We start from the raw sequence: 24,611 nt of genomic DNA, 5'->3' as shown, positions 1-24,611 counted from the left end.
TAGGTTAGGACTTAAAGTGTTGATGTGATCAAATCTATTTGACGTACTTCAAGCTTAGGAGTAAATTTTACGTACTTAAAGCTTTTGGGAAGTAGACTTAATAGGTTGGCCTCTCATGATTATCAATATTCGGTTTGTTGACAAGGATGGTGATCTAACTTACCCAAGTCTAAGCCAAGAGTTCTCTATTTTGCTTTCTTTACTTACTCACTTAATTTACTTTCTTGCCATCTCATGAACCAAAACCCCCATTTTTTTTACCCCGTCATAGCTAATAACTAAGCATTATATTGTTTCCTAGGGAGACGACCCAGAGTCTAAATACTTCGGTTAATTCTTATTTGGGGTTTGTTCTTTGTGACAACCTAAAATTTAATTTGATTTGAGGATTAACTATTGGTTTGGACTATACTAACAATGAAATTATTTTGTGGAATTCCGAACTGGTGTATAAAACCCTCTCATCATATACCCCTTCAGGCTGTGGGGAGTGATGTTTCCAGCAACGTTGGAGCACCAACTTTGGCTCCAACTTTGCTTCCCTTTGCCTCTTTTCATGGCCTTCTTGTTGCCTCTTTGCCTTCCCTTTTCTTAGCTTCCTTTCCACCTATCATCAACCAAACAAATACATCAAAGCTTTGCTATAGTCACAAGAATTTGCCTCATTCTTAACATACAAGTAATTATGGCATAAATATCATAAAAATGCACAAAATTAACAATGTTTGATTGAATCAAGACAAGCATGAATTTCTCATCCAAATACTTACTTATTGCCTAAGAAATGCATGAAACTACTCTAAAACAAACTAAAAATAGTTTGTGAAACTAGCCAAGATGCCCTGGCATCACATACACACTCATACAAACAAAATCCACAACCAATCATCATCAAATATCTCATTCTTACATAACATTTCACACCACTTATCTCAACTTACCACATAGGGGATTTCTTCAGCCTATCACAGCCTACTCCAAATTTCCACGAATCGCAATATTCATATATCTAATTCTCAATTAAAACTTCAACAAACATATTTATTCTCATGCAACATAGCACCAACATATATCACAATATCCAATTGCAATAATATCACATAGCACTTCTCAATTCATCAAAAATTCATTATTTCTACTCTCAATTTCATGCCAAAACACATTAACCAACTCAATACTCATGCTAATTATTATTAAAATATATCAACAATCAATTCCATTCAACTTATCCTTGGGGTAAGTAACCTAGGTGTTCACATAACCTTATATAATACCTGCTCAAAACTACCATCGATACCTTAATGATGCAATTTCAAGCTTCCAAGCTTTCCTTTTTAAAGTTTCACCGAGCCAAGCTTCTAATTACTCAATCTAACAACATATTATACAATTTAGCACAATATTAAAAATTAGGATTTTCATAAATTGATGAATCTTGAGCAAAAAAGAGTTCTTCGCCTTTACCCACTGAAATTTGTGATGGATACCACCAAGAACATAAGCTAGAGGACCCCTATAACATCAAAATCACCAAAAATCCTCAATACCTAAACCAAAAATGCAATTTTATCTTTGAATGAGAAACTGAGGTTGGAATTTCAAGTTACTCACCAAACTATTTAGATAGAATTGAAAAGGAGGAGACAGGATTTGCGTGGCTATAAACGGTGCGATGATCTGAGCTTCGTAGCAAAAGTTATGATGGATTGAAGATGGTGAAGTTAGGGTTTTTGCTCTCACCTCTCTCTTCTCTCTTCTATCCGAACTCTCCACTAAAATGGGAAAAATGCTGGCTGAAATCTCATTAAGTGTTGGTATATATATGGGAGCTTGGGCTCAGTTCACTTGTTTTAGCCCGTTGGCCCAATTTTGGGTCAAAACCTTTAATATAAGCGTTTTAATTCGCATCCTAAATATTTTTATTTCTCCAAAAGAAGGAAAGAGTCTAAAATTAAGGCAGAATAAAAGGTCTTCTTTGCTATCTTCGAGATAAACCTCCCGCTCACTGAGAAGTGCCGGAACCTGCATCTAAAAAGTAATAATTCCCGAAACGGGTGAGAAAATCATCACTTATGAGGTTCTCAGCAGGGCAATAATTTCAAATAGAGACTATGTAAAAACAACATGAACCCGCTAGACAATCTGTTGAGTTAAGAAATTAACTAAATTAATTAATGATGACAAACATTAATTTATTGGGCAAATTAACTAATGAGTTTTGATTATTTTGGTTTAAGTGATGCAGGCCACAAATCAACTCAGCAGCCCAATTGGATGAAATCAAAAACAAGGTTGGCGGGCTACAAACAAATAAAAACCCAAAGAAAACAAAGCAAGGAACCAACAGGATGAACTTGTTACAAACCCGATCCAAGCCCGCATCCATCAATCCAAGCTTATCTCTCTAATTTGCTCTCACATCAAAAAGCAACATTCACTTTTTCTTGTCTCAATCAAAAATCACAGAAGAGAGAGAGAATGCTTAGTTCCTAAGCTATTCAAAGAAGAAGAAAGAAAGAGAAGGTTAGGCAAGAAAGGCTGAGGTCAAATCAGCAAAATCAAACCAAATCAAGTTAAGGGCAAAGGTTAAAGGTAACCCATTTCTTTATGCATACATCATATGTTCTTCTCCTCTTTCCAACTCTCTACTCAGTCTGAAATAGGATACATGGAAAAGAGGTTGTCTGTTCTTCACTGCTGTGTATCTATGATCACAAGTGAGTCTTAGGGACTAAGTAACTTTTCAATGGCCAAGATCTGTGATTACCATTGAGGATATCTATTTCTACTTTCTTATGATTTTCGGTCAACAAGAGAAGGTCAGAAGCAAAGTTTCTATTTTGAGGATTAATGAAAAAAAGTGAGTTGAAGGGTTGGTGTAGCACAAGGCTCAAGAAGTTGACAACAACCCAGCAACATGTAGGGAGATAAAAGAAGATTTTTCTTCATTCAGAAGACAGGGAGAGAGAACCAGAGTTTGGTGAGTTGTGTTCTGAGAAGAGTTTCCTGAAGAAGTTCCTCTACTTGGACAGTGCTTTCTTTCAAAGAAGCATTCCGCCAAAAATGAAGAACTGAATCAGAGACATACAAATCTGGTTTATCACATAGCAAAGAGGCTATTGAATAATCAATCTCATTCATGTTTTACAGATTGTATTTTACTTTTTAATGTTTATCTTTCTGTAATTTCTTGAGTGAAAAGGCATATTGAGAGAGTTTAAGCAAAAGCCATTGAGTTAATATAGGCTGAGTGATACACTTGAGAGAAAAACCTAGAGTTATTTTTAGATTTCTTTAGGTAAGTTTGTGTCTTGTATCATATACCTGTGAGGTATCCCTTTCTTAGTTGGGTTAGCACTAAGAGTGAAGAGTTAGGTATTAGCATAGTCAATGTCAAGTTAGGTTAGAACTTAAGTGTGAGAGGATTGTATTAATCCTGTGAAATTGGTGTATGTAATACTTTAACTATAGTGGAAATTCCACCACTGTTGTGGTGGAGACTGGACGTAGGTTGCATAGCACAAGGCAACCGAACCAGGATACTTGATGGTGTTAGCTCTTCTCCTTTCTGCTCTGTTCTGTTTTCTGATATTCATGAGACAAAAATAAATTGTCTCATAAATTTCTGCTGCGGAGTTCAAACAGAATCAGTTTTGAAAGTTTGCTTTAAAGGGTCAAGTTTATCAAAGTAAAAGAAAGGCATAGATTCAACCCCCTTCTCTAAGCCTACTACAATCTTCAATTGGTATTAGGAGCTAAGGTCTCAAGAATCAAGCTTAACCGCTTGGAGCAAAGATCCAATGGCGAACAACTTGCGTACAACCACAGTTGCCTACACCCTCACTGAAGGCTAGTATAAACAATAGGCCTCCTTTCTTTAACGGGAAGAACTATGCCTAATGGAAAGAGAGGATGAGAATCTTCATCCAATCTATTGACTACAACATTTGGAAGATTTTTGTAAGCGGCCCCAAGATCCCAATAAAAATAAGTGCTGATGGAGTGGTTTAGGTTATATAACCAAGGAAAGTGCATTTTGTAATGATTCCTCTATGAAATTTGTGGCTTCTTCATCAAATACTAAATCCACAACCAACAAATCTGGTATTGGATATGTTCCCACATTGGAAAAAAATTTTGATGAAGTTTACACAAGTGAAAATGAACCTTCACAAGAACCGAACCTACTTCAAATAGGTCAGGTCTAGGGTATATTTCGAAAAATGAGGTTGCTTTCAAGAAACCATCAGTTTACAACAAAACCTCATATTCGAAAATTCCAAAAGTTTTCAAAAATTCTGGTAAAAATGCATTTGCAAAGAAGAAAAATTATAACAAAAACCTGTTTATCAAAAGAAATGTACCTCTTCCAAAAACCAGAAAATTTCAATCATTCAATCATTTCCAGCAAAATAACTCACCTCAATTTCAGCGATATGCATCAGAAATTCATTGTTTAAATTGCAAAAATTTTGGTCACTCATATGCACAATGTTTCATTAAAAAGAGAGTTGTGGGAAACCAAATTTACAATGTAGTTTGTGATTTCAATGCACTTGGGCAACCAAGATGGATTAACTTTAAAGGATCCAAATTAATTTGGATACCTAAGGTTACTTGAAGTTTTTATGCAGATTTGCCTAGCATCCAAGAACAAAAAGGATATGTGGTACTTGGATAGTGGATGCTCAAGGCACATGACTGGGAGGTCAACTTACTTCATCAAACTAAACAAGCATGAAGGAGGTTTTGTGACCTTTGGAGATGATGGAAAAGATAAAATCATTGCTGTTGGAAAAGTAGGTAATGAACACTCTACTTTCATTGATGATGTATTTTGGTATGTGGATTGAAGCACAATCTTCTGAGTATAAGTCAGCTATGTGACTTAGGATACTTAGTGACTTTCAAACGATTTGAGTGCTATGTGGTAAATGAAAAGACTAATGAAGTGCTTTTTGTTGCCAAGAGTTGTAATAATGTGTATGGACTTATCCTTGATGAACTAAAAGATCAAAATTTAGCCTGTTTTCATTCTAAAGAATCTGAAAAATGGCTATGGCACAAGAGATTGGGCTACGCAAGTATGTTTCAAATAAACAAACTTGTAAAGAAATGGTTAGTAAGAGGTCTTCCTTTGATAAGGTTTGACAAAGACATCACTTGTGATGCTTGCCAAATGGGAAAACAAACAAAAAGTTCTTTTAAACCAAAGGAAGACATCTCTACTAAAAGGCCACTTGAGTTGCTACACATTAATTTATTTGGTCCAACAAGAACTCAAAGCCTAGGTGGTAAACATTATGGTTTAGTGATTGTGGATGACTATACTAGGTTTGGTTGGGTTTTATTTCTTGCACATAAAAATGAAGCCTTTTCGGCCTTTGAACCTTTTTACAAGAAAATTCAAAATGAAAAGGAGTTAAAGATATCTTCTATAAGAAGTGATCATGGAACCGAATTTGAAAACAATTTATTTGAATTCTTTTGTGAGGAATTTGGAATATCTCACAACTTCTCTTGTCCAAGAATACCACAACAAAATGGTGTTGTGGAAAGAAGAAATAGAAGCATAGAAGAGATGACAAGAGCTATGATTTGTGAGAGTAATATTCCAAAGTTCCTTTGGGCTGAAGCGCTTAACACGGCTTGCCACATTTTGAATCGAATCATTATAAGGAAATTTTTGAAGAAAACTCCTTATGAACTTTGGAAAGGTTACCCACCAAACTTGGACTACTTACACATCTTTGGATGCAAATGCTTTGTTCTTAACAACAAAGATAATTTGGAGAAATTTGATCCAAAGGCGTATGAGTGCTTGTTTGTAGGATATTCCACATCTAGTAAAGCATATAGGGTTTACCATCAAGATGCTAGGATAATTGAGGAGTCCATACATGTTACATTTTGTGATACTAATTTAGTTCAAAGTAATTTGGAAGACTGTGATGCAGGGAATCAAGCTCAAAAGGATGATGAAACTGTGCAAAATCATGAAAATGGAAATTCTGGACAAGCTGAACCAGAAATTGCAGTTGCTAAAAATTCAAGAGACATTTCCATCTTGTCTCATGAATCTGAAGGAGACCCTGAAACTAGCAACACCCAGAATCCTTTGGTATCTGAATCTGCCTCCAAGTCCACCAGACCTCGTGAATGGAGATTTTTGAAGAATTATCCTGAGGAATTTGTCATTGGAGACGTCTCTCATGGGGTTAGAACTCAGTCTTCAACTAGAAAGGCAAATGAAGGAACAAACATTGCCCTTCTCTCTCAAATGGAGCCTCAAAATGTCAAGGAAGCCCTTAGTGACCCTTCTTGGGTGAAGGCAATGGAAGATGAGCTTCAAGAGTTTGAGAAGAACCAAGTTTGGACATTGGTTCCAAGGCCAAGTAGAAAGAAAGTGACTAGAACCAAGTGGATTTTTCGGAACAAGCTATGAGAGGATGGTAGCATTGCAAGAAACAAGACAAGGCTAGTGGCACAAGGATATGACCAAGAAGAAGGAATAGACTTTTATGAATCCTTTTCCCCTGTTGCCCGAATGGAAGCCATAAGACTTCTCTTAGCTTATGCTGCGTTTTGTGGTTTTAAATTATATCAAATGGATGTGAAATGTGCATATTTGAATGGTATGATAGATAGAGAAGTGTATGTAGAACAGCCACCTGGTTTTGAAAATAAAGTGCTTCCTAACCATATTTTCAAATTATCAAAAGCTCTCTATGGGTTGAGGCAAGCTCCTAGAGCTTGGTATGAGAGACTTAGCTTTTTTCTTTTGAAAAATAGTTTTCAAATAGGTACCATAGACACTACTCTATTTATCAAGAATTCTAATAATTCTTTCATTCTTGTCTAAATATATGTTGATGACATTATTTTTGGATCAGCCAATGAATTCCTTTGTTCTAAATTTCGGAAACTCATGACAAGTGAATTTGACATGAGTATGATGGGTGAACTTAATTTTTTCCTTAGGCTGAAAATTAAACAAACTGAAAATGGTATTTTTATTTATCAAGAAAAGTATGTCAAGGAACTAGTTAAGAAATTTAGTATGGAAAATGCCAAACCCATGGGAACTCCCATGCATCCTAATTCAAAATTAGATAAGGAAAAAACTGAGAAAGATGTTGATGAGACTAGGTATAGAGGAATGATTGGTTCTCTCATGTACTTAACATCCTCTAGACCCGATATTGTGCAAAGTGTTAGAATGTGCTCAAGATTCCAATCTAAACCAAAAAGAGTCTCATCTGTCTGCAGTTAAGAGGATCATTAGATATGTCCAGGGCACATCCAATTTTGGTTTTTGGTATCCTAAGATTGATGATTTTTCTATAGTTGGTTATTGTGATGTAGATTTTGCTGGTGATAGAGTTGATAGAAGGAGCACTTCAGGCTTATGTTGATTCCTTAGAAGGTCCTTGAATATTTGGTCAAGTAAGAAGCAGCCAACAATGGCTTTATCCACTGCAGAGGCTGAGTATATAGCTGCTTCTTCTTACTGTTCTCAGCTTATGTGGTTAAAAACACAGCTTGTTGATTACAAATTAAATGCTGAAAATATTCCCTTACTGTGTGATAATATGAGTGCCATTAATATTTCTAAAAATCCAGTTTTGCACTCTAGGACTAAACATATTGAAGTGAAATTTCACTCAATAAGAGAACATGTCCAAAAGGGGGATATTAGCATTCAATTTGTTAAATCGGAGGAGCAATTAGTAGATATTTTCACAAAACCACTTGCTGAGAACAGATTTTGCATACTTAGGACTAGTCTAGGAATTTTAAGCTATGACTCCTTGTTTGAAAATCGCTGATGTGTTTGCTGGAGTTTTTGTCTCATAAATAGGTATGAGACAATTCTGGGCAAGTAAAGAGCATTCCCTTCAATCAGTATGTTCTAGACTTGATGCATGTTCAAATTTATCTGGGCCAATCTCAAAAACCTGAACATGAGTGGACCCAAGTGTTTCCTTGATCCAAACCACCTCTAGACCCAATATGAATGTTACATTTTTTTTTGTTTTGGTTTTTGTTGGGCTGTTTGCTTTAATCTATTTTCGTTTTATTTTTTCTTTTTGTCCAAAAGGATTTTGAATTTTATTTCCTTAAATTGATTTCCTTTTTAATTTTAAAATAAAATCAAATTTTTTTATGTCAAGTCCCTTCAAGTCAAATCAGAGGTGATGCAGTTGCATGGTTTGAGAAATTTTCTTTTGGGTACAGTTACCAACACTCATTCTCTTCCCTCCATAACTCCTCCTCTAACCCTTTGGTTTCCTCCACTACCTTCATTACTTCTCTTTCTTCTTAAGCCAGAAATCACCAAATGAGGAAGAAAACTGTCGTACAAGAGCCTCCTAGAGAAAAGATACACAAGCTTCCTGCAAAACCTAAACCCTCAACCCAATTCTCAGGATAGAACTTTTACTCCATCTCCTTCTCCTCCGACCTCACCTCCTCATCCTGATCCTATGGCTCGCACAAAGAATCCTTCCATGGTTCCGTCTTCATCCAAGCCAACGCCACCTCCAAAAGAACCACAATCAAAGCCTAGTTCATCAAAACCTAGCTCATCAAAGGGGAAACGACCAGCAACACATGAACCTGCCTCTGAGCCCATACAACCTAGGACAAGGTCTGTTCCCTTGTATCCACAGAGAGGTAATCCTTATGTACCCCTTAAATCAGTTAGAGAACCAGACATTGATCCTTTTGCTCACAAATCTCACTTCATGACATCTCACTCCAACTATAACCCCTATAGATTCAAATCTGCCATGACTTTTATGAAGGAGTTATTAAGTATCGTACCATGTGTCCCTCTTTTCTTGCTAATCTGCCAACATTGAAAGAGAGAGATTTTTCTTTTGTTGAAAATTTAGAATTTTTAGAATGGAATCATCTTTTTAAAATTAAAAAGCCTGTGTATCCTCTGTTGGTCAAAGAGTTTTATGCAAATATGACATATCATGAAGGAAGTGTGCATTCTTATGTTAAGGGTAGAGACATTGTTTTAAATGATGAAACAATCAGTGATTCTTTGAAGTATACGGATGTTGGGCCATGTGCTTATATGTCTGTAAAGTGGGATGAAGGAGTTGGTATTTCTTACAATGATGCCTTGGCTCATATTTGTGAACATGTTTCCTTGATTGATGGCATTACACTCACTCACAAAGCCCTAGGATATGAACGTGCTCAGTTGCACCGTATTGTCAACCACATCATTCTCCCTTAAAGTGGTTCGTATCAAAGGGTTTCTCACACTGACACTCTTGTTTTATATGCCCTGCTCACTAAAACAGAAATTTCTTTTGCCTATTTAATGGTTAGATATATGTTTGATTCTATTAGAAGTGAGAAAGACAAAGCCCTTCCTTATGGCATGTTTCTAACTTGTGTTTTTGAGCATTTTGGTGTTGACCTATCAAATGAGGATTATGAAAACAGACATTCATATCTAAAAGGGGGTGGTTCAGTGAAACAGCAAAAGGGACCTACACGTTCAGAAAGAGTTGTCTTGGATGATGAAGATTATGACTTTGTCCCTGAGGAATCTCCTCCTCCTTCCACCGAGGGTACTTCCATCTTCACTGAACAAAAATCTGCTCTGCTGAATGTTGTCAAAGATATAGTCCAAGAGTTTGTCTCGCAATCAAATCACATGATTGCCATGAGCAAGGAACAAAGGAGACTAGCTAGCAAGCATGAGAATTTCCTCCGAAAATCAAGGGATAGAGTGGCTGTGTTCATGACATTCATTGAAAACCTACAAAAGGATGAAGACCCTGCCACTGATACTGATGAGGACGTTGATTCGGAGGGAAATGGTTCTGATGCTTAGGATTGTCTCATCACACTGCTGCTGCCTGCTTCTTAGCTTTTGTCTCATGAAAACTGTTTATTTTGTCACTTGTGAACTAGTTTTTTTTATGGTCTTGGATGACTGTAATACTCTGAATTCAGTTGCACTGCATTTCAATTTATTTGGTATTTTGAACTATGTTCTAACACCTTCTTGCAGGATTTAAGGTGCTGTTTTTATTGATCTTGCTTGTTGTCCGCCCTTGATGACAAAAGGGGGAGTAGCATTAACATGTGAATAATTGTGATAACATGTGAATAATTGTGATCTTTTGATAGTTGCTGCTGTGAATTCTTTGGCATGTAAATTGGAACTTGCTTTAGGTGATATGTTGCTGGTTTATAGTTGATAAACTTAATGCTCAGTTTTGGTATTGATATGATATGCTGAATCTGTGTATTCCTTAGTCAAGCTGCATTATGTATAACTCGTTATGGTGCTCTCTATAAAAATAGGAAAGTAGAGAAGAGCATAAATCCAGGGGGAGCTAACATTGAAAAAGAAAGAGGGAGAAACACAAAAGCAAGAAACATCATTCAAAGGAAAGTTTCTTAACTTTACTAAAATTCAATTCCTTTTGATTAATGTTCAATTATGTTTGTCATCAAGGGGGAGATTGTTGAGCTAAGAAATTAACTAAATTAATTAATGATGACAAATATTAATTTATTGGGCAAATTAACTAATGAGTTTTGATTATTTTGGTTTAAGTGATGCAGGCCACAAATCAACTCAGTAGCCCAATTAGATGAAATAAAAAACAAGGTTGGCGGGCTACAAACAAATAAAAACCCAAAGAAAACAAAGCAAGGAACCAACGGGCTGAACTTGTTACAAACCCGATCCAAGCCTGCATCCATCAATACAAGCTTATCTCTCCAATTTGCTCTCACACCAAAAAGCAACATTCACTTTTTCTTGTCTCAATCAGAAATCACAGAAGAGAGAGAGAATGCTTAGTTCCTAAGCTATTTAAAGAAGAAGAAAGAAAGAGAAGGTTAGGCAAGAAAGGCTGAGGTCAAATAAGCAAAATCAAACCAAATCAAGCTAAGGGCAAAGGTTAAAGGTAAACCATTTCCTTATGCATGCATCATATGTTTTTCTCCTCTTCCCAACTCTTTACTCAGTCCGAAATGGGATACATGGAAAACAGGTTGTCTGTTCTTCACTGCTGTGTATCTACGGTCACAAGTGAGTCTTGGGGGCCAAGTAGCTTTTCAATGGCCAAGATCTGGGTTTACCATTGAGGATATTTGTTTCTGCTTTCTTATGGTTTTCGGTCAACAAGAGAAGGTCAGAAGCAAAGTTTCTATTCTGAGGATTAATGGGAAAAAGTGAGTTGGTGGGTTGGTGTAGCTCAAGGCTCAAGAAGTTGACCTAGGGAGAACAACCCAGCAACATGCAGGGAGATAAAAGAAGATTTTTCTTCATTTAGAAGACAGGGAGAGAGAACCAGAGTTTGGTGAGTTGTGTTCTGAGAAGAGTTCCCTGAAGAAGTTCCTCTACTTGGACAGTGCTTTCTTTCAAAGAAGCATTCCGCCAAAAATGAAGAACTGAATCAGAGACATGCAAATCTGGTTTATCACATAGAAAAGAGGCTGTTGAAGAATCAATCTCCTTCATGTTTTACAGATTGTATTTTACTTTTCAGTGTTTATCTTTCTGTAATTTCTTGAGTGAAAAGGCATATTGAGAGAGTTTAAGCAAAAGCCATTGAGTTGATATAGGCTGAGTGATACACTTGAGAGAAAAGCCTAGAGTTATTTTCAGATTTCTTTAGGTAAGTTTGTGTCTTGTATCATATACCTGTGAGGTATCCCTTTCTTAGTTGGGTTAGCACTAAGAGTGAAGAGTTAGGTATTAGCATAGCCAATGTCAGGTTAGGTTAGAACTTGAGTGTGAGAGGATTGTGTTAATCCTGTGAAATTGGTGTATATAATACTTTAACTATAGTGGAAATTCCACCACTGTTGTGGTGGAGACTGGACGTAGGTTACATAGCACAAGGCAATCGAACTAGGATACTTGATGGTGTTAGCTCTTCTCCTTTCTGCTCTATTCTGTTTTCTGATATTCATGAGACAAAAATAAATTGTCTCATAAATTTCTGCTGCTGAGTTCAAACAGAATAAATTTTGAAAGTTTGCTTTAAAGGGTCAAGTTTATCAAAGTAAAAGAAAGGCATAGATTCAAACCCCCCCTTCTCTAAGCCTTTTACAACCTTCACAATCCTAATCTATAATCATTCAAGGTTCAATCCTAGTGTTCTTTCTAATCCGAACAAGGTAAATAAACTAAACTTCAAATATGTTAGTGACCTCTCAATATCAGTTCTCCCTAATACAAGCCATCATCTCTCTTATTATCATAGTTTTTCAGTTTTAATGATTCAATATCAAAACTTAGTTTCAATGTTATCAATTTATTCTCAATTTTTTCTCAAACCTCAATCACCATATCTCATCAGGAACATCCCTCAGTGTCACCACCACTAGCATAAGAGATCTCTTAGTTGTGTAAACACATACAAGACAATACAAAGAATACACAAATGGAGATAATAGGTAAAGCAATTAGTTCAATTAACATATAAAACAATTATTCAACAAGGCAAGCCAGATACAAGATGCGCACTCAAGCAATACACGCAAATGCAAACGCTGTATGCCTGTCCTACAGGCCATGAGCTCACTTGTCGGTTAGATTGCTAGAACTCGACACATTCAGTAGCTAACCCGGATATCGTCTCTCTTGTGTGATCTGGGATATAGTGCCCGACACATTCTTGGGATATAGTGCCCGACATATTCTTGGGATATAGTGGCCGACACACTTCACACATCGAGAGAATATAAAACCTGGGATACAGTACCCGTTACACTCTTAGGATATAGTGCTCGCCACACTCTTGGGATATAGTGCCCATCACACTACATGAATAGAGAGAGAACCATGAACAAGCGGGATTTCACCACCATCCTTGCTCGGGCTACAACCACGAATCAACAATTGTCTCAATTCTATCCTGGAACAAGTGGGAGAAAACCACAATCCGTGCGTCTACCCAGGAAGCTCGTATACCATCCGGGAGCAAGCAGGACAGAATCACAATCCTTGCATCTACCCCGGAAGCTCAAATATCATTCAAGCTCATTCTCTCCCTCCAATCATATCAACTCAATCTCATCATTCAATCATATAATCTCATCTTCATTATCCTCTCGAATCAACTCAATATTATCATTCAATTATATCATCTCATTCTCATTATCCTCTATACCCATTATAGGATTTTACGAAAGTTTGAGACGTTAAGAAAACGGTTTAGAGGCATAAGATTCGTTCCAAATCATAGAAAATTGTTATCGGATCTCAAATAGGGAATACAAAAGTGAAAACGCATAATGAAATAGGAAAAATAGTTAAAAATCACATTTTTAGAAAAATGGGACATTCGTGCGTATGCATGCCTCATGCGTACCCGCGAGTTTCCTTTTGTGCGTGCGTATGATACGCGCACAAAAAACATTCAGTTCTGAAAATGTGGGTTGTGTGTATGCATGCTACATGCGTGTGCTCAACTTTGTTTTTGTACATGCGCATAAAACTCGCACGAAATTATTTCACTTCCGTTTCACCCATCATGCGTACGCAAGACCTCAATTTTCTGCCACTTCTGCAAAATTCAGTTTTGAAATCAGATTTTCAAACGTTCATAACTTTTTCATAAAAAATCGTTTTACGTCCATTCTTCAGACGTCATAAAATAAACAAATCCAATTTTTATTTAAAATAAATTCCACAGAATTTAGAGGTCCGAGGGCCAAGCTATGGCCCGTCGAATTTCGTCAAAAATTCATCTTTACCCAAAAATTTATGCACCATTTTCACTGATTCCAATTCCAGTTCATTTCAAAACCATTCCAATACCATTTCTAAGCTCTCTCAACATACATATATCAATTCTCTACCCTTTCTAACCATTCAACACCAGTTCAATCAATTTCTCAAGGCAACTTCAATATACACACTCATACAAATAAAATCCACAACCAATCATCATCAAATATCTCATTCTCAGACAATATTTTACACCACTTACCTCAACTTACCACATAGGAGATTTTTCACACCCTATCACGGCCTCCGACAAAATTTTCACAAATCGCAGTATTCATACATCTAATTCTCAATTAAAACTTCAATAAACATATTCATTTTCATGCAACATAGCACCAACATATATCACAATATCCAATTGCAACAATATCACATAGCACCTCTCAATTCATCAAAAACTCATTATTTCTACTCTCAATTTCATGCCAAAATACATTAACCAATTCAATACTCATACTAACCATTATTAAAGCATATCAACAATTAATTCCATTTAACTTATCCTAGGGACAAGTAACCTAGGTGTTCACATAACCTTACATAATGCCTACTCAAAACTTCCACCCATCCTTAATGTTGCAATTTCAAGCTTCCAAGCTTTCCTTTTCAAAGTTCCACTAAGCCAAAAGCTTTCAATTACTCAATTTAACACCATATTATATAATTTGGCACAATATTAAAAACTAGAATCTTCATAAATTGATGAACCAAGAGAAAAAAAGAGTTCCTTATCTTTACTCACTGAAATTTGTGATGGATGCCACCAAGAACATAAGATAGAGGGCCCCTATAACATCAAACTCAATACCCAAACAAAAAATGAAATTTCATCTTTGAATAAGAAATTGGGGCTGATGTAACACCCTAAGTTTTATCCTATTTTGAAGGTCTTTAAAATAAGGTGCCACACTCGATAGAGAAAGAGAATGAACTTAATCGTTATGCAAGGAAGGAAGAAGTGCGCGTGAAAAGAAAAACGAGTAGTACTAAAACGAAAATAAATATGAAATAATAACTTATCCATGAGTACGGTTCAAACTAAATGCTTAGAGGAAATTAAACAAAGAAAAAGAAACTAATACGTCCTAACTAATTTCGTCGAAGAGGCTCCCATTCTTGTGTCATATCCTATCCTTGATCAGGACCCTTCAGTTATTCACGAATCGAGGTACCAGTGGTTTTCCTCTAACACCTTTTTGCACAGTGAGGATCCGGTTCCATTGTGTGGGATGAATTAAGACTCGACAGAGTGCCGAAGTGGGGGAATGGGGTACGTATTTCACCCTCGGACTTTTGCAAGAGTTCAACTCCTCCTCTTGATTCTCCTCCAAGGTGTCTTCCTCCTGGCTAGGGTTGTCGGATTCCTCTCCCTCGGTCTCGAAGTCTGACTCGAGGTGTATCACATTAGATGACCGCTTCCTAGATGCTGAAGCGTTCCTATCTAGGAAGGTTACGACGGGCAGCTGGGGTTCTTCTTCCACGAACTCTCGACCTAAGTAGATAGTTTGGAGCACGGTAGTAGTGGTCGCAACTACCCACGCATGCTTCGAGGGGTCATACTCAGAAGTTACATTCGGGGGGCACTGCGTCGTCCCTATCTGCCATGCCATGTTCCTCTGGAGACAGTATAGGAAAAGAAAAGGAATGAGAACCTAACATCTCAGTAAGAGTGCTATGCAACACCTCCATATCCATCTCCAGCCCACGTGCGAGATTTTTAAAAAGGGGCGTATGATATGGCATGTAGTATGAACCTCTTGTAAAGCGTAAAACATATAGGTAAAAAGGAAAGAACATAGAAAGAAAATAGAAGGATAACATCTTCAATAACATCAACATAATCATAAATAAATCTTAAAAAAATATAAAAAATCAAACTTTCATTCATGCTTTCTCCTTTCTTAACTTATAACTTTTATGGAAGATATTGAGCTCAAACCGCTATAAAATGAGAGTCCCCTTCCCTTACCGAAGGTTCTTATCTCAAATGTCTTGGCGATTACCTTCCCTTACTGAAGGATCATCTCGATCGATCACCCTCCCTTACCGAGGGATCATCTCGATATCTTGTCTTTGGGGGTCACCTTCCCTTACCGAAGGATCATTCCCTCAGTTCAATTTACAATCAAGGTTATTTAGACATACACAAGAAGAGAGTCATATCAACAAAGATATATTATTATATAAAATTGATGGGATAGTCCCCTTCCCTTACCGAAGGTTCTTATCCCAAAGGTTTGCCGATCACCTTCTCTTATCGAAGGATCATCTCGCTTATCTTGTCTTTGGGAGTCACCTTCCCTTACCGAAGGATCATTCCCTCAGTTTAATTTACAATCAAGGTTATTTTAAGCATACATAAAAAGAGGGTCATACAAGAAGCATTCATGAAGATGGATAAAATTAGGATATACTAAATAATTAAATGTAACATGGTAAAAAGGTATGTACTCTCAACATTAAAGGAACATAAATGATATAATGATATGAAAAGTCATGTAAATGCACAGGCTAAAATTAGGATATACTAAATAATTAAATAAAACATGGTAGAAAGGTATGTACTCTCAACATTAAAGAAACATTAGTGATGTAATGATATGCAAAGTCATGTAAATGCACATGGCAGAATTAGGGTATATTAAATAGTTAAATAAAACATGGTAGAAAGGTATGTGCTCTCAACATTAAAGAAACATTAATGATATAATGATATGAAAAGTCATGTAAATGCACATGGTAGAATTAGGGTATATTAAATAGTTAAATAAAACATGGTAGAAAGGTATGTACTCTCAACATTAAAGGAACATTGATGATATAATGATATGAAAAGTCATGTAAATGCATCGGATAAAATTAGGATATACTAAATAATTAAATAAAACATGGTAGAAAGGTATGTACTCATGAATCAAGAGATTATGAATGACAAAAATAGATAGACATGGCTTTACAGCCAGTCAGGCTTTAACATGCTTCATAAAACACTAGAATTCATTCTTAAAAATTTTGAAGCTATAGAATAATTTATTTTTGAAAACATTTTTTTTTAAGAAATTTTTTTTTCGAAAACAAAGGAGAGAATTTTGAAAAATTTTTGAAAAAATTTTTGAAAATAAAACAAAAAGAAAATTACCTAATCTGAGCAACAAGATGAACCGTCAGTTGTCCAAACTCGAACAATCCCTGGCAACGGCGCCAAAAACTTGGTGCACGAAATTGTGATGTCCAGGCTCAACTATTCCTGGCACGTGAGCAACTTGGTACGCGTAATCGTGATTACACATTCATAATTTGTCACAACTTCGATACAACTAACCAGCAAGTGCACTGGGTCGTCCAAGTAATACCTTACGTGAGTAAGGGTCGAATCCCACGGAGATTGTTGGTATGAAGCAAGCTATGGTCACCTTGTAAATCTCAGTCAGGCAGATATAAAGTGATAATGGTGTTTTCGAATATTATATAATAGAATAGGGATAAAGATACTTATGTAAATCATTGGTAGGAATTTCAGATAAGCGAATGGAGATGCTTTTCATTCCTCTGAACCTCTGCTTTCCTGCTATCTTCATCCAATCAATCTCACTCCTTTCCATGGCTGGCTTTATGTGATACATCACCACTGTCAATGGCTACTTTCGGTCATCTCTCGGGAAAATGATCCAATGCCCTGTCACGGCACGGCTAATCGTCTGGAGGCATCACCCTTGCCAATGGCTTCATCTTATCCTCTCAGTGAATAATATGCTCACGCACCCTGTCACGGCACGGCTATCCATCTGTCGGTTCTCGATCATGCTGGAATAGGATTTACTATCCTTTTGCATCTGTCACTAACGCCCTGCAATCGCGAGTTTGGAGCTCGTCACAGTCATTCATTCATCGAATCCTACTCGGAATACCACAGATAAGGTTTAGACTTTCCGGATTCTCTTGAATGCCACCATCATTCTAGCTTACGCCACAAAGATTCTGGTTAGGAGATCTAAGAGATATTCATTCTAGCTTATTTCATGTAGAACGGAAGTGTTTGTCAGGCACGCGTTCATAAAGGAGAAGGATGATGAGCGTCACACATAATCATCACCTTCATCACGTTCTTGGGTGCGAATGGATATCTTAGAAGCGAAATAAGATGAATTGAATAGAAAACAGTAGTACTTTGCATTAATCTTTGAGGAACAGCAGAGCTCCACACCTTAATCTATGGAGTGTAGAAACTCTACCGTTGAAAATACATAAGTGAAAGTCCAGGCATGGCCGAGATGGCCAGCCCCTAAAGTCTAAGAACAATGCATTCAAAGATGATCCTAAGATCCTAAGATGATCAAAAGATGCCTAATACAATAGTAAAAGGTCCTATTTATAATAAACTAGCTACTAGGGTTTACATGAGTAAGTAATTGATGTATAAATCCACTTACTGGGCCCACTTGGTGTGTGTTTGGGCTGAGCCTAAGTGTTGCACGTGCAGAGGCCATTTGTGGAGTTGAACGCCAGGTTTTGATCCATTTCTGGCGTTCAACTCTGGTTTTGGATCCTTTTCTGGCGCTGGACGCCAGATTTGGGCAGGAAGCTGGCGTTGAACGCCAGTTTACGTCGTCTATTCTTGGCCAAAGTATGGACTATTATATATTGCTGGAAAGCCCTGGATGTCTACTTTCCAACGCAATTGAAAGCGCGCCATTTTGAGTTCTGTAGCTCCAGAAAATCCACTTTGAGTGCAGGGAGGTCAGAATCCAACAGCATCAGCAGTCCTTCTTCAACCTCTGAATCTGATTTCTGCTCAAGTCCCTCAATTTCAGCCAGAAAATACCTGAAATCACAGAAAAACACACAAACTCATAGTAAAGTCCATAAATGTTAATTTAACATAAAAACTAATGAAAACATCCCTAAAAGTAACTAGATCCTACTAAAAACATACTAAAAATAATGCCAAAAAGCGTATAAATTATCCGCTCATCACAACACCAAACTTAAATTGTTGCTTGTCCCCAAGCAACTGAAAATCAAATAGGATAAAAAGAAGAGAATATACTATAAATTCCAAATTATCAATGAAACATAGCTTCAATCATATGAGTGGGACTTATAGCTTTTTGCCTCTTGAATAGTTTTGGCATCTCACTTTATCCATTGAGGTTCAGAATGATTGGCATCTATAGAAACTTCAGATTTCGAATAGTGTTATTGACTCTCCTAGTTCAGTATGATGATTCTTGAACACAGCTTCTTTATGAGTCTTGGCCGTGGCCCTAAGCACTTTGTTTTCCAGTATTACCACCGGATACATAAATGCCACAGACACATAATTGGGTGAACCTTTTCAGATTGTGACTCAGCTTTGCTAAAGTCCCCAATTAGAGGTGTCCAGGGTTCTTAAGCACACTCTTTTTTTTTTTGCTTTGGACCTTGACTTTAACCGCTCAGTCTCAAGTTTTCACTTGACACCTACACGCCACAAGCACATGGTTAGGGACAGCTTGGTTTAGCCGCTTAGACCAGGATTTTATTCCTGTAGGCCCTCCTATCCACTGATGCTCAAAGCCTTGGGATCCTTTTTATTTGCCCTTGCCTTTTGGTTTTAAGAGCTTTTGGCTTTTTCTGCTTGCTTTTTCTTTTTCTTTCTATTTTTTTTTCGGCTATTTTTTTTCTGCAAGCTTTGTTCTTTGCTGCTTTTTCTTGCTTCAAGAATCATTTTTATGATTTTTCAGATTATCAAATAACATGTCTCCTAGTCATCATTCTTTCAAGAGCCAACATATTTAACATTCTTAAACAACAACTTCAAAAGACATATGCACTGTTCAAGCATACATTCAGAAAACAAGAAGCATTGTCACCACATTAATATAATTAAGCTAAGTTCAAGGATAAATTCGAAACTCATGTACTTCTTGTTCTTTTGAATTAAAACATTTTTCATTTAAGAGAGGTGATGGAGTCATAGGACATTTATGACTTTAAGACATAGTTACTACTACTAATGATCATATAATGAAGACACAAACATAGATAGGCACATGACATAGAAAACGAAAAACAGAGAAAGTAAGAACAAGGAATGAGTCCACCTTAGTGATGTACTTGAGCTCTTCTATGTCTCTTCCTTGTCTTTGCTGCTCCTCCTTCATTGTTTTTAGATCTTCTCTGATTTCATGAAGGATGATGGAGTGCTCTTGATGTTCCACCCTTAGTTGCTTCCAATAATTGTGTGGAAGAAAATGTATCCCCTGAGGTATCTCAGGGATCTCTTGATTTGCAGTCAAATATTCTACCACTGAGCTATAGACCCTTGATGGAAGCTTTTGTCTTCCCTTTCCTCTTTCTAGAGGCTTCTCTGGCCTTAGGTGCCATCAATGGTTATGGAAAAAAAACAAAAAAGCTATGCTTTTACCACACCAAACTTAGAATGTTGCTCGCCCTCGAGAAAAAGAAGAAAGAATAGAGAAAGAAGAAGAAGATATGGAGGAGATGGGGGGATGTGTGTATTCGGCCATATGGGTGGGATTGGGTGAGAAAGAGATATTGAATTTTGTAGGTAAGTGGGATGTATGGATGTGAGTGATGAATGGAAAACAGAAGGGATGGTCATGAATGGAGAGAGAGGGTGAGGTAGGTGGGGATCCTGTGGTGTCCTACAGATCTTGAGGCGATCCTGTGGTGTCCACAGATCCGGAGGTGTCAAGGATTTACATCCCTGCACCTATTAGGCATGTAAAATGCCTTTGCACACAACTCTGGGCGTTCAGCGCCAGGTTGGTGCCCATTTTGGGCGTTCAACGCCCATTTGTTGCCATTTCTGGCGTTGAACGCCAGAACCATGCTTGTTATGGGCGTTCAGTGCCAGAAAGCTGCCCATTTTGGGCGTTCAGCGCCAGAACCATGCTCTGTTCTGGCGTTTGAACGCCAGGCAGATGCTCCTCCAGGGTGTGATTTTTCTTCTGCTGTTTTTGATTCCGTTTTCAATTTTTATATTTATTTTGTGACTCCACATGATCATGAACCTATAAAGACATATAACTAAGAAAAATATAGTTAGATAAATAAAAATTGGGTTGCCTCCCAACAAGCGCTTCTTTAATGTCAATAGCTTGACAGTGGGCTCTCATGGAGCCTCACAGATGTTCAGAGCATTGTTGAAACTCTCCAAAACCAAACTTAGAGTTTAGATATGGGAGTTCAACACCAAACTTAGAGTTTGGTTGTGGCCTCCCAACACCAAACTTAGAGTTTGACTGTGGGGGCTCTGGTTGACTCTGCTTTGAGAGAAGCTTTTTCTTCTTCCTCTCCATGGTTGCAAAGGGAGATCCTTGAGTTTTAAACACAAGGGGGTCCTCATTCCATTGAAGGACTAGTTCACCTCTGTCAACATCAATCACAGCTCTTGCTGTGGCCAGGAAAGGTCTTCCTAGGATGAAGGATTCATCCTCTTCCTTTCCAGTATCCAGGACTATGAAATCAGCAGGGATGTAAAGGCCTTCAACCTTTACTAACACGTCCTCTACTTGTCCATAAGCCTATTTTCTTGAACTGTCTGCCATCTCTAATGAGATTTTAGCAGCTTGCACCCCATAGATTCCCAGTTTTTCTATTACAGAGAGGGGCATGAGGTTTATTCCTGAACCAAGGTCACACAGGGCCTTAAAGATCATGGTGCCTATGGTACAAGGTATTATGAACTTTCCAGGATCCTGTCTCTTCTGAGGCAATGTCAGTTGATCCAGATCACTTAGTTCATTGATGAACAAGGGAGGTTCAACTTCCCAAGTATCAATGCTAAATAATTTGGCATTCAGCTTCATGATTGCACCAAGAAACTTGGCAGTTTGCTCTTCAGTAACATCCTCATTCTCTTCAGAAGAGGAATACTCATCAGAGCTCATGAAGGGCATAAGGAGGTTCAATGGAATCTCTATAGTCTCCAGATGAGCCTCAGAGGGAAGCTCCTTATTGACCACTGGACGTCCCAGGAGGTCTTCCTCCTTGGGATTCACGTCCTCCTTTCCCTCATTGGGTTCGGCCATTTTGGTTATGTCAATGGCCTTGCACTCTCCTTTTGGATTCTCTTCTGTATTGATTGGGAGAGTACTAGGAGGGATTTCAGTGATCCTTTTACTCAGCTGGCCCACTTGTGCTTCCAGATTTCTAATGGAAGACCTTGTTTCATTCATGAAACTTACAGTGGCCTTGGATAGATCAGAGACTAAGTTTGCTAAATTAGAAGTATTTTGTTCAGAGTTCTCTGTCTGTTGCTGAGTGGATGATGGAAAAGGTTTATTATTGTTAAACCTGTTTCTTCCACCATTATTAAAGCCTTGTTGAGGCTTTTGATCCTTCCATGAGAAATTTGGATGATTTCTCCATGATGAGTTATAAGTGTTTCCATAAGGTTCACCTAAGTAATTCACCTCTGCTATTGCAGGGTTCTCAGGATCATAAGCTTCTTCTTCAGAAGATGCCTCTTGAGTACTGTTGGATGCAGCTTGCATTCCATGCAGACTCTGAGAGATCATATTGACTTGCTGAGTCAATATTTTATTCTGAGCCAATATGGCATTCAGAGTATCAACCTCAAGAACTCCCTTCTTCATAGGCGTTCCATTACTCACAGGATTCCTTTCAGAAGTGTACATGAACTAGTTATTAGCAACCATGTCAATGAGTTCTTGAGCTTCTATAGGCGTTTTCTTTAGGTGAATGGATCCACCTGCAGAAGTGTCCAGTGACATCTTTGATAGCTCAGATAAACCATCATAGAATATATCCAGGATGGTCCATTCTGAAAGCATGTCAGAAGGACACTTTTTGGTCAACTGTTTGTATCTTTCCCAAGCTTCATAGAGGGATTCACCTTCTTTCTGTCTGAAGGTTTGAACATCAGCTCTAAGCTTGCTCAGCTTTTGAGGAGGAAAGTACTTGGCTAAGAAAGCCGTGACCAGCTTATCCCAAGAGTTCAGGCTGTCTTTGGGTTGAGAATCCAACCATAATCTAGCTCTGTCTCTTACAGCAAAAGGGAAAAGCATGAGCCTGTAGACTTCAGGATCTACTCCATTAGTCTTAACAGTATCACATATCTGCAAGAATTTAGTTAAGAACTGAAAAGGATCTTCAGATGGAAGTCCATGAAACTTGCAGTTCTGCTGCATCAGAGAAACTAACTGAGGTTTCAGCTCAAAGTTGTTTGCTCCAATGGCAGGAATGGAGATGCTTCTTCCATGTAAATTGGAATTAGGTGCAGTAAAGTCACCAAGCATCTTCCTTACATTATTATTATTTTCGGCTGCCATCTCCTCTTCCTGTTCGAAAATTTCTAAAAGGTTATCTCTGGATTGTTGTATTTTAGCTTCTCTTAATTTTCTCTTCAGAGTCCTTTCAGGTTCTGGATCTGCTTCCACAAGAATGTTCTTATCCTTGCTCCTGCTCATATGACAAAGAAGAGGGCACAGAAAAATAATAATAATAATAGAGATCTTTTATACCACAGTATAGGGATCCCTGTGTGAGTAGAAGAAGAGGGGGAGACAAAGAATGTAATATAATGGAAGAAACACAACTGTGAGGAGGCTAGATATGTGAGATGAGATGTTAGGATATGAATAAATAAATAGAATGAGATGGGAGAGGGAGAATTTTCGAAAATATTTTTGAAAAAGAGTTATTGATTTTTGAAAATGGTTTTTGAAAAATGTTAGTAATTTTCAAAAATTTTTTTGAAATCAAAAATAAAAAATAAAAATAATTAGTTAATTAAAAAGAAATTTTGAAAAAGAGGGAAGATATTTTCGAAAATTAGAGAGAGAGAGTTAGTTAGGTAGTTTTGAAAAAGATAAGAAACAAACAAAAAAGTTAGTTAGTTAGTTGAAACAAATTTTGAAAAGATAAGAAGTTAGGAAGTTATAAAAGATATTTTGAAAAGATATTTTTTGAAAAAGATAAGATAAGAAGATATTTTTGAAAAGATATGATTGAAATTAGTTTTGAAAAAGATTTTGAAAAAGATAAGATTTTCAAATTAAAAATTTGATTTGACTCATAAGAAACAACTTGATTTTAAAAATTTTTGAAAAAGTCAACTCAAATTTTCGAATTTGATGAGAGAAAAAGGGAAAGATATTTTTTTGATTTTTGAATTTTTATGATGCAAGGGAAAAACAAGAAAAATGATGCAATGCATGAAATTTTTAGATCAAAACAATGAATGCATGCATGAATGATATGAGTGTCAAGATGAACACCAAGAACACTTTGAATGTCAAGATGAACATCAAGAACATATTTTTGAAAAATTTTTGATGCAAAGAAAACATGTAAGACACCAAACTTAGAATTCTTTAATGCTTAGGCACTAAGAATTCAAGAGTGCATATGATAAACATGAAAAGACACAAAACAAAAAATCATCAAGATCAAACAAGAAGACTTACCAAGAACAACTTGAAGATCATGAAGAACACTATGAATGTATGAAATTTTCAAAAAATGCAAGATGCATATGCAAGTGACACCAAACTTATGATATGACTCAAGACTCAAACAAGAAACACAAAAATATTTTTGATTTTTATGATTTTCTAATTTTTTTGGATTTTTATTTTATATTTTTCGAAAAATTCTTTTGAAAAAGAAAATAAGGATTCCAAAATTTTTAATATGAATTCCAGGAATCTTATGCTCTAAAGCTCCAATCAAAGGGTCAGGCATGGCTTGATAGCCAGCCAAGCTTTAGTATGTAACTCAGACATGACACGCCTGACATTCCTTACATTCAACAGCCAATTGGCTAAGAAAGATAAATAAGCTCTTCTCTTGAGTATAAGAA

General features: G+C 37.0%; 1 non-coding gene across 1 annotated transcript; it reads left to right on the top strand.

Moving 5' to 3' along the window:
* Window positions 1-22,575: 22,575 nt before the first annotated feature.
* LOC112787362 (small nucleolar RNA R71) lies at window positions 22,576-22,683 on the top strand. The gene has a single exon (XR_003194780.1). It is a non-coding gene; the product is annotated as a small nucleolar RNA R71 (small nucleolar RNA).
* The last annotated feature ends 1,928 nt before the right edge of the window (window positions 22,684-24,611 follow it).

The sequence above is a fragment of the Arachis hypogaea genome, chromosome 20 (genome assembly GCF_003086295.3).
Source record: "Arachis hypogaea cultivar Tifrunner chromosome 20, arahy.Tifrunner.gnm2.J5K5, whole genome shotgun sequence".
In the NCBI taxonomy this organism is placed as follows: Eukaryota; Viridiplantae; Streptophyta; class Magnoliopsida; order Fabales; family Fabaceae; genus Arachis; species Arachis hypogaea.
Note: the sequence above shows the minus strand (reverse complement) of the source record. Positions and strands in the feature narration are given on the sequence as shown.